The 9,846-nt window shown below is 38.3% G+C and overlaps 1 pseudogene; it reads left to right on the top strand.

The window, feature by feature from the left end:
- The first annotated feature begins 6,383 nt into the window (after window positions 1-6,383).
- LOC103257140 lies at window positions 6,384-6,844 on the top strand (annotated as a pseudogene).
- Window positions 6,845-9,846: the final 3,002 nt, after the last annotated feature.

Genomic DNA, 9,846 nt, shown 5'->3' with positions numbered 1-9,846 from the left:
GTGAGAAAAAGTGTAATTTGCTCTTGAAAAATTTTATTAAAGGGGTACAGATATCCTTGTGAATATATACATGCTTCTAGGTCATTTACACTTATAAAATTTATCATTGGCCCTATTTACAAACTTCGTTTAAGTCATATTTCTTGTACCCCAAAGACTTTTATTTCAAAGAAGACATTGTCCTGGATTTGCGCTCCATTACAGAAATGGATGTCACTTTAGGGGCTTTGCATATTGAACATAGGGATGATGCCTTGAAATCCTTTCTCTACAATGCAAAGTCAGATACTGTGCAAAAGGACAAACATATGATTTGCTGTTATCCTCCTCATGCGAGTGGCCCCTTAGTCTAATCAACGCTGAGTTTGAGAAAATTACTTTTTTCTAGAGGACAGTTGTGCATGGGCATCTGGCCTAGAATGAGAAAACCAGGTGGTGTTGCTGGCACTGCCATGAAGGATTTTGGGCACATCATTTACCTTCCTTGACCCTCAGCACTCTTGTTTATAAAGTGAAGATGATACTTTTGTTTCATGAAGAAATTTTGAGGCTTTTTAAAATCCTTTGTAAACTATAATGATTTATGCAAATAACTATATGTGAATCTGTTTTTATAATTCATCAAGGTTACATGAGGTATCAAATATGTAGTATTTCACATACCTTCTTTTGTTTTCTTTTCCAAACAACTCTGCAACTCTGGCACACAGGGTTTGGGTTATCAACTGTCACGTAACAAACTACCTCAAATTATAGCTGAAATCTTGTCACATAGTTTTGTACATCAGGAATTTGGAAAGTCTCTTCTGGGAGATGTGTCTCTGAGCTTCCTGTGGTGTCAACTGGGGTAGCTGGAACCAGAGGATCCACCAGAGAATCCACCTTAATACACTTCTTCACTCACATATCTGATGCCTTGGAGCCCTTTGCTTCTCTCTCTCTCTCTCTCTCTCTCTCTCTCTCTCTCTCTCTCTCTCTCTCTCTCTCTCTCTCCTGGCTTTCCATCCATTAGGACTTATCCATGTGGTTTCTCACAGCATGATGATCTCAGGGTAGTCATTCTTTCTTACATGGAGGCTGGCTTCCAGGAGAGGAATTGTTCATCTCAGCTAAGGGATGTGCCCAGAACTGACACCATTATCTCCAGTGTATTCTTTCTATTGGCCAAAGTGATAAGAAAAGAGAGAAAAAATTTTAAAATTCTACTTCTTAATAAGGTGGTCAGTCATGTCAGCTGGGTTTTGAATCAGATCTGACACGCTCTCTTCTACTGCTTATGTTTATGTTTTTCTGAGGTACGTTTAACACATGAATACATACAGCGTCTCCTATGATACATGAATACATACACACAAAACCTTAGATGCTAAAGGCAGCTATTATCTGCTATTTTATATTTGAAAATATCTATTCACTTGACAAGTGCACTCTTTTTGTCACATTGATGATTGATAGTTGTAAAATGCTCAGATGCTGAAGTTGGATGATATACCAAGGTGGAATATTTTATACTTTATTTTGGCTAAGCTATAGAGGCAGCTACCCCCACTGCATAAAACCAATCATGCTTTTCATAGGTTTGAAGTGTGGAAATGCATTTGTGGTATATGTGGTATATCAGTGGTTATATGGCCACTATATTCCTTAGAAAAGTTGATTAATTAGGCCAGCACATTCCTGTCAGAAAACAGAGGATTTATGTTTCTAAAACTGTCATGAGTTTTCTTATGAGTGCTTACAGATCTTTACAAGGAGCTTAGTAACCATGGCAAAAATCTTACCAAGGCTGTCCTTCAACATTGTGAAGTAGACTTTGAGGAAGCATTTGCTTTTTGTTTGTTTACAACTTGATCATTTTCCATTCATTCTGGGGAAATCTCAATATTGGTTTTCCTTCCCTAACCGTTATATCATCTTCTCAGCTTCTGTTTCTCCCAACATTCTCCTTTCGTTCTCTCTTTGCTCCCTTTCCAAAGGATTTGGTCATTCAACTCCATAAGGTATACCTCCAAAAAGGTCACACCATTTATAAGAGTCAGGACAAGAAGTAAGAGTGGAAGTATGAACTCCCTGCTCACTTGTCTATACTTCCGTTCACTTCTTCGATGTGAAAATGCATGAATATGAAGGGAGTCACAACCTTAAAGACCAAGTGCTTTATAGGAAACACTGAGGAGTAATGTAGGCTGGATGCAACTATAACAGAACTTCATAGTCTATCTATTTTTGTCTTACTTTTTTCCTATTGTTTATACATTTCAGACATGAGTAAACAAACATTTCTCAATTAAAAAAAAATCAATGTTAGCTGACATTCAGTCTCATTGTGGGGAAGACAATAAGGAGTGGTGGAGAGTATGGCAAGCAGAAGGACATAAGCAGTACATAGAAGGTATGGGCATTACTTGACTTCAGGTGACTGAAGTCATGAAAATGTAAAACTATTATTGCCAGATCACATTTTAAAATGAATTGTCCTGATTTTTAAATGTTGATGACTATTTACACATTTAAAGCAAAATATAATATTATATAGGCCAATGAAACGTGTTCATGGGCCAAATTTTGTCCATTGACAACTAGTTTATAAATCTGTTCTTGACTCTAGACTCTGATTTTCCTCTTTAGTTCTAGATTCATAGTCAGCTGCTCCTATAGCCGTATCAAATATCTACAATTCATACGCTTAATACCTCCAGTTGGAGCTTTGACCATTTTTTCCCCCTCAAACTTTCCTATCTGAAGAAACGGCCCCATTATCAACTTAGTAATGAGTCTTCATCATTTTTTTCTAATTTGGCCTGTAGCTAAATTCATGCACAAGTTATATCATCTCTAATACTCAAAATATAGCTAGAATATATAAACTTCTCTCTGTCTTCACTACCACCAATCTTTGCATGATTTATCTTCCTGACCATAGCAACAACCTTTAGATTAGCCTCTGCCTTTATTCTTCCTCCATTTGATCTATACTATATCAGCACTGGAGAAATATTTAACAGCAATAAGAAAAACAGCAGCAACAACATTATTCCTCTGCATAATATCTTTCAGTGACTTTCACTGCAATGGGAATAAATTTCATATATTTTCCGGTGGCCTGCCTCTTTATAACATCATTCTGTCACTCACCATTCTTGAGCTTTACACTGAAGAAGCCAAGCTCTTGGTCATTTCAGGATCATAGTGTTTGCATCTTTCCTCCTGCTTTGAATAGTTGGCTCCTGCTCTGTTGCAAATCTCATCTCAAATGTCTTCTCAGAAAGTAAGTTTCTGAAGATCACTGTGGGGGAGGAGCCAAGATGGCCACTGTGGAGCAGCAGGTCAGCATAGCTCTCACCTAAAAAGACAGAGGATAGGGATGCCACAGCATTAGACAGATACCCAGAACACTTGTGGACAAGTTAAACATCATGAACTTAGCAAAGGTCTCTATGAGTGTACAGACTCCAGAAAGCCATGGTAGGCACATAATTCTAGGATCTTCCTACCCCTGCTGTGCGCCAGATATACACAGAAAAGGAAGATCTATTCAGAGAAGGAGAGGGGTGAGTGATTATAAGCTACTTTGAATCAGTTTCTTCCTCTTAACAGTGCATGAAATGTCAGTTTCACATAGGAGGAAGCAGTAGTGGACTTCCAGCATCCAGGTAGGATAAGGAGTGGTTCCCATGCAGGGAAGCCCTTTTGCAGGGTGAATCTAACTGACATACCCCTCGTGGGCAGCTGGTAGAGCAACAGATTGGCACTTCTCTGGCAGGGCAAGGCAGAGAGTGGGAATCCAGCTGTTGATTAAAGGAGACATTCTGAACATGTTGGGAAGGTTGAAACTCCTTGCACCCAGCAGGATCTCCTTGAGCACACAGAGACCAAAGAGGCAGGCATGAGAATTTAGGTATTCCATGCCCTTGCTGCAAGCTAGGCATGTATAGGAGTTGAGTTCATACTGGGAGATGGAGGGAGTGAGTGATTCTGGGACTTGTTGGGTTGATTCAACACCCCCCACAAATCCCCACTTGCCAGCCATCAATCACATGCAGCAGGGAGTAGAGAAACTAGCCCTACTAGTTTAGCTATGGAGAGAATAACAGAACCTGCCATAGGGTGGAGCTCTTCCCTCTCTCACTGAGTAGAGAGTTCTGAGACAAATGAGGAAGGATTGAAGGGCAAGCATCTCTCAGAATTTTAAAGATACACTACATGAAAAAGCAGCCAGCAGAGCATAAACAATGGAAACCCCCCAAAACAAACTGTCCCAGTTGACAGCCATAGAAGCAGAGAATGGATGACACAAATCAACAGGAACCAAGAAAAAAATGAAGAAGAAATTGTACTGGAAGTAAAAGTGAAGATGGCCAACTTAAAAAAAAAATCTACTCTGAAATAATGGAAATAAAGAGCTCCATTCTTGAATCAATAACAAAGTAACAAGCATTGAGAACAGGCTCAACCAAGCAGAGGAAAGAATCTCAAACCTTGAAGATCAAAATATGGAATTAACACATTTGTTAAAAAACATAGAAAAAATAAACTCAAAAAGAAGGAACCAAACCTCAGAGAGCTGTATGACAATCAAAAACCCAAATAAGAACACTATAGAACAAATGCTCCATGAGGTCTTCAAGAGAATTTCCCCTATCTTGCTAGAGAGATGACCATCCAAGTACAAGAAATTCAGAAAACCACTGCAAGATATTACATGAGAAGACCATAATCAAGACACATACTAATCTGCCTCCAAAAGGCAAGCACAAAAGAAAAAATCCTAAATACAGCAAGAGAGAAAGGCCAGATTACCTACTGCAGAAAACCCATCAGAATCACTCCAGACGTGTCTGCAGAAACACTACAAGACAGAAGGGATTAGAGTCCAATTTTTAATGTTCTTAAGATAAGCACTTCCAACCAATAATTTCCTACCTTGCCAAGCTAAGGTTCATCAGTCATGTAAAAAAAAAAATCCTTCCCCAGATATCAAATCATCAAGAGAATATGCCACCTCCAGACCAGGCTTTCAGAAATAGTTAAGAAGGTGTTGAGCACAGAAAAAAGTGGGCCATGCACATCACAAAAGTACAGGCAAACACAGAGCAACCATAAAAATGAAAACACACACACACACACACACACACACACACACACACACACATACAAATGCAAAAGTTAAAAGTAAACAAAGCAATTCCATAGAGTCCTATGACAAGGATAAACTCACATGGCAACAATCAACTTGAATATGAATGGGCTAAATGTATTACTGCAGGTATTGTACCACTGCAGATATATAGACTGGCAAACTGGATTAAAAAAAAAACATAATCCAACAATCTGCTGCCTCCAGAAAACTCATCTCACTGCAAAAGTCACACACAGAATCAAGGTTGGAGGCTGGAAAATAACCTTTCAGGTAAATGCAAAACAGAAGAAAGCAGGTGTAGGTGTTCTAATGTCTAACAAGCAGTTTTCAAGTCATCAAAAATTAAAAAGGACTTGGAAGGACACTGCATAACGATACAAGGCTCAATTCACCAGAAAGAAATATTCATCCTAAACATATATGCACTCAACAATAGAGCACCAGGTTTTATAAGACAACTACCAAGCAAATTAAAAGAGGACATTGACTCTCATACAACCATAGTAGGAGACATAAATACATTGTTAACAGATTTAGACAGATAGATCATCAAGGCAAAAAACCCAACAAGGAGATCCAGAACTTCAACTCAATGCTCAATCAACTGGACTTACTAGACATCTACAGAAACTTCACCCAACAAATACAGAGTATACTTTTTATTCATCAGCACATGAAACATATTCCAAGATTAATCACATTCTTGAATATGTCAAGTGTGAGAAAACTTCAAAAGATTGAAATGATACCATGCATCTTCTCAGATCACAGTGGAATAAAAATAAATATTGCCACCAAGAAGATCCTCCCAAAACACATAAAGATATGAACTCTAAACAATATGCTATTGAATGACTTCTGAGTCAGCATGGAACTCAAGAGAGAAATAAAAAAATTCCTGTAAACAAACAAAAATCAAAGACACATCTTACCAGAATCTCTGGGATGCAATGAAAGCGATATTAAGAGGAAAATTCATAGCACTGCATGCGCAAATGAAGAAAACAGAAATATTATAGCTAGATAACCTAAAGTCACACATAAAGGAGTTGGAAAAACAAGATCACCTAAATCCTAAGCACAGCAGAAGAATCCAGATCACCAATATAAAATCAGAGTTGCAGGTTATAGAAGACAAAAATATCATAGAAAGGACCAACAAGTGTGCTACTGTCTCCTGCAGCATTGCCAGTTTCCCTTGCCACTCTCACAGGTGAGACTGGAGCATATCACACCTCCTGTTATGCCAATGAAGGCCATATTTGTGATGAAGAATGACAGCCTAGTGCAGGGCACCATCCATTTTGAGTAGAAGAAAAATGAGTCAGTTATGGTAATGGGACATTACCAGGATTGACTGAGGGCCAGCATGGTTTCCACATTCGCCAGTTTGAAGACAACATACAAGACTGTATCAATGCAGGTCCTCCCTTTAATCCTCTATCCGAAAAACACAGTGGGCCAAAGGTTCAGGAAAGTCATGTTGGAGACCTGGGTAATGTAACTGTTGGCAAAGATGATGTGGCCGAAGTTTTGATTGAAGATTCTCTGATCTCATGCTCAGGAGACCATTCCATCATTGGTCACACAATGGTGGTCCACGGAAAACCAGATAACTTGGGCAAAGGTGGAAATGAAGAATGTACAAAAACTGGAAATGCTGAAAGCTGTTTGGCTTGTGGTGTCATTGGGATAGCTCAATAAACATTTCCTAGGATATGGTCTGCATCCCAATAACTCATCTGCTAATCCTGCTAGCTATAGAAATGTAAGTTGGTAAACACTAAACACTGTAATCTTACAGTGTAATTGTGTGACTTTTAAAAAATTGCTTTAAGTATTTGTAATGAGAACTGATTTTTGATTACTTGGAAAATTTATATAGTTTTACAAAACTCATACTAGCTTAAAACGGAAGAAAGCAAGAAAGAAAGAAAGAGAAAGAGAGAAAGAAAGAAAGAAAGAAAGAAAGAAAGAAAGAAAGAAAGAAAGAAAGAAAGAAAGAAAGAAAGAAAAGATGAAGAAGGACACAAGCTGGTTCTTTGAAATAAGATTGACGGCCCCCTAGCCAGATTAAATTTTTTAAAAAGAGAGAAAAACCCAGATAAATACAATTAGAAATGCAAAGGGTCACAACTGATCCTGAAGAAATTAAAATGATTATCAGAGATTACTATAAAAGCCTGTATGCAACTAAACTAGAAAACCTAAAGGAAATGAAGCACTTTCTGACCTCACATCACATTCCCAGGTTTAAACAATAAGAAATTGAAATGCTAAGCAGACCAATAACAATCCAAGAAATCGACTCAGTCATAAGAAATCTACCCATTGAAAAAGTCCCAGAACTGATGGCCTGCTAGCGAAATTTTACAGGACATACAAGGAGGAGCTGAAACCAAACTTATTGAAAGTATTCTGAGCAATCAAGAAAGATGAAATGCTACCCAATTCGTTTTATAACGTAAACATTATGCTGATACCCAGGCCTGGCAAAGACCCAACAAGGAAAGAGAATTACAGACCAATCTCTTTGATGAACATAGATGCAAAATTTCTAAATAAAATTCTAGCAATTCAGATCCAACAACACATCTCAAGGATCATCCACCATGATCAAGTGGGCTTCACACCTGGGATACAGAGCTGGTTTAACAATCATAAGACCGTAACGTAATTCAGCACATGAACAGATGTAAAACCAAGAATCACATAATTATATCATTAGATACAGAAAAAGCATTCAACAAAATCCAGCATCCCTTCTTGATAAAAAACTCTTGAGCATCTAGGCATAGAAGGACTATTCCTCAAACAGTAAGAACCATCTATGATAAACCCAAAGCCAATATTTTTCTCAATGGGCAGAAATTGGAAGCACTCTCCCTGAGAACGGGTACAAGACAAGGAAGCGCACTCTCATTCCTCCTGTTCATCATAGTATTGGAAGTCCTAGCCAGAGCAATCAGGCAAGAGAAGAAAATCAGAGGTATTCAAATAGGAAAAGAGGAAGTCAAGCTATTTCTTTTTGTGGACTATAAGATTCCATATCTTGAAAATTCTAAGTCAGGCATGGTGACTCATGCCTATAATCCCAGCACTTTGGGAGGCTGAGGTGAGAGGATTGCCTGACCTCATGGGTTTGAGACCAGTCTGGGCAACTTGGTGAGACCTCACCGTTACAAAAAATAAAAAAAATTAGCTGGGCATGGTGGCTCATGCCTGCAGTTCCAGCTACTTGGAAGGCTGAGGCGAAAGGATCACCAGAGCCCAGCAGGTCGAGGTTATGGTGGCTGTGAGTGTGCCACTGCCCTCCAGCCTAGGCAATAGAGTAAGACTCCAGCTGGAAAACAAAACAAAAAAATTCTAGAGAGTCTTTCAAAAGTTTCCTCACTCTGATAATCAACTTCAGTAAAGTCTTGAGGTATAAAAATCAATGTGCAAAAGACAGTTGGATTTCTATACACCAGCAACTAGTAGACAAAATGCCAAATAAATACACAGTCCCATTCAAAACAACCACACACAATAAAGAAATTCCTCCACAGTCACTTAACCAGAGAAGTGAAAGATCTTTACAACAAGCACTACAAAACACTGCTCAAAGAAATCAAGGATGACACAAACAAATGGAAAAATATTCCATGCTCATGGATTGAAAGAATCAATATTGTCAAGATGTTCATTCTACCCAAGGCAATCTACAGATTCAATGCATTACTCGTCAAATTACCAACATCATTTTTTTCAAATCTGGAAACAACAATACAGATATTAATATGGAACAAAAAAGAGCACAAATAGCAAAAACAACCCTCAGCAAAAGGAACAAAGTGAGAGGTATCACACTTCCAGACTATAAACTTTACTACAGGACCAAAGTAACCAAAACAGCCTGCCACTGATAGAAGGATAGACACATAGACAAATGGAGCAGAACAAAGATTATGGAAGCAAAAACTCAATCTCTCAACCATCTCATCTTTGACAAAGCCTCTAATAACAACCACTGGGGACAAAAGATGTTGGGAGAACTGGCTGACCAAATGCAGAAGAATGAAGCTGGACCCCGGCCTATCACCATATACAAATATCATCTCTGAATGGATCAAAGACCTAAACATAAAATCTCAAGCTATAAGAACGCTAGAAGAAAATGTGGGAAACACTCTTATTCACATCAGAGTAGGCAACAACTTCTTGATCAAATCCCCAAAAGCAAATGCAATAAAATCTAAGATGGACAAGTGAGACCTCATCAAACTAAAAAGCTTTTACACAGCAAAAGAAACCATATAGAGAATGGGGTCACAACCCAAAGGATGGGGAAAAAATTATTAATTATGGATCTGACAAAGGTCTAACATCCAGGACCTACAAGGAACTCAAAAAGAACTGAAAAGAAAAAAAAATCCTATTAAAAAGTGGACAAAGGACATGAACTGTCACTTTTCAAGAGGATAAACAAGCAGCATATAGGTACCTGAAAAAAAAAATGCTCAGCCTCACTAGTCATCAGAGAAATACAAATCAAAGCTACAGTGAGGTACCTCCTGACTCCAGTAAGAATGACAATTGTTAATAAATCAAAAAACAACAGATGGTGGTATGGGTTTGGAGAAAAGGGAATGCTACTACACTGTTGATTGGAGTGCAAGCTAATTCAACCTCTATGGAAAGCACTGTGGTGAATTATAAAATAACTA

This window comes from Carlito syrichta, unplaced genomic scaffold (genome assembly GCF_000164805.1).
Source record: "Carlito syrichta isolate Samal-C Ts95f unplaced genomic scaffold, Tarsius_syrichta-2.0.1 Scaffold301563, whole genome shotgun sequence".
NCBI lineage: Eukaryota > Metazoa > Chordata > Mammalia > Primates > Tarsiidae > Carlito > Carlito syrichta.
Note: the sequence above shows the minus strand (reverse complement) of the source record. Positions and strands in the feature narration are given on the sequence as shown.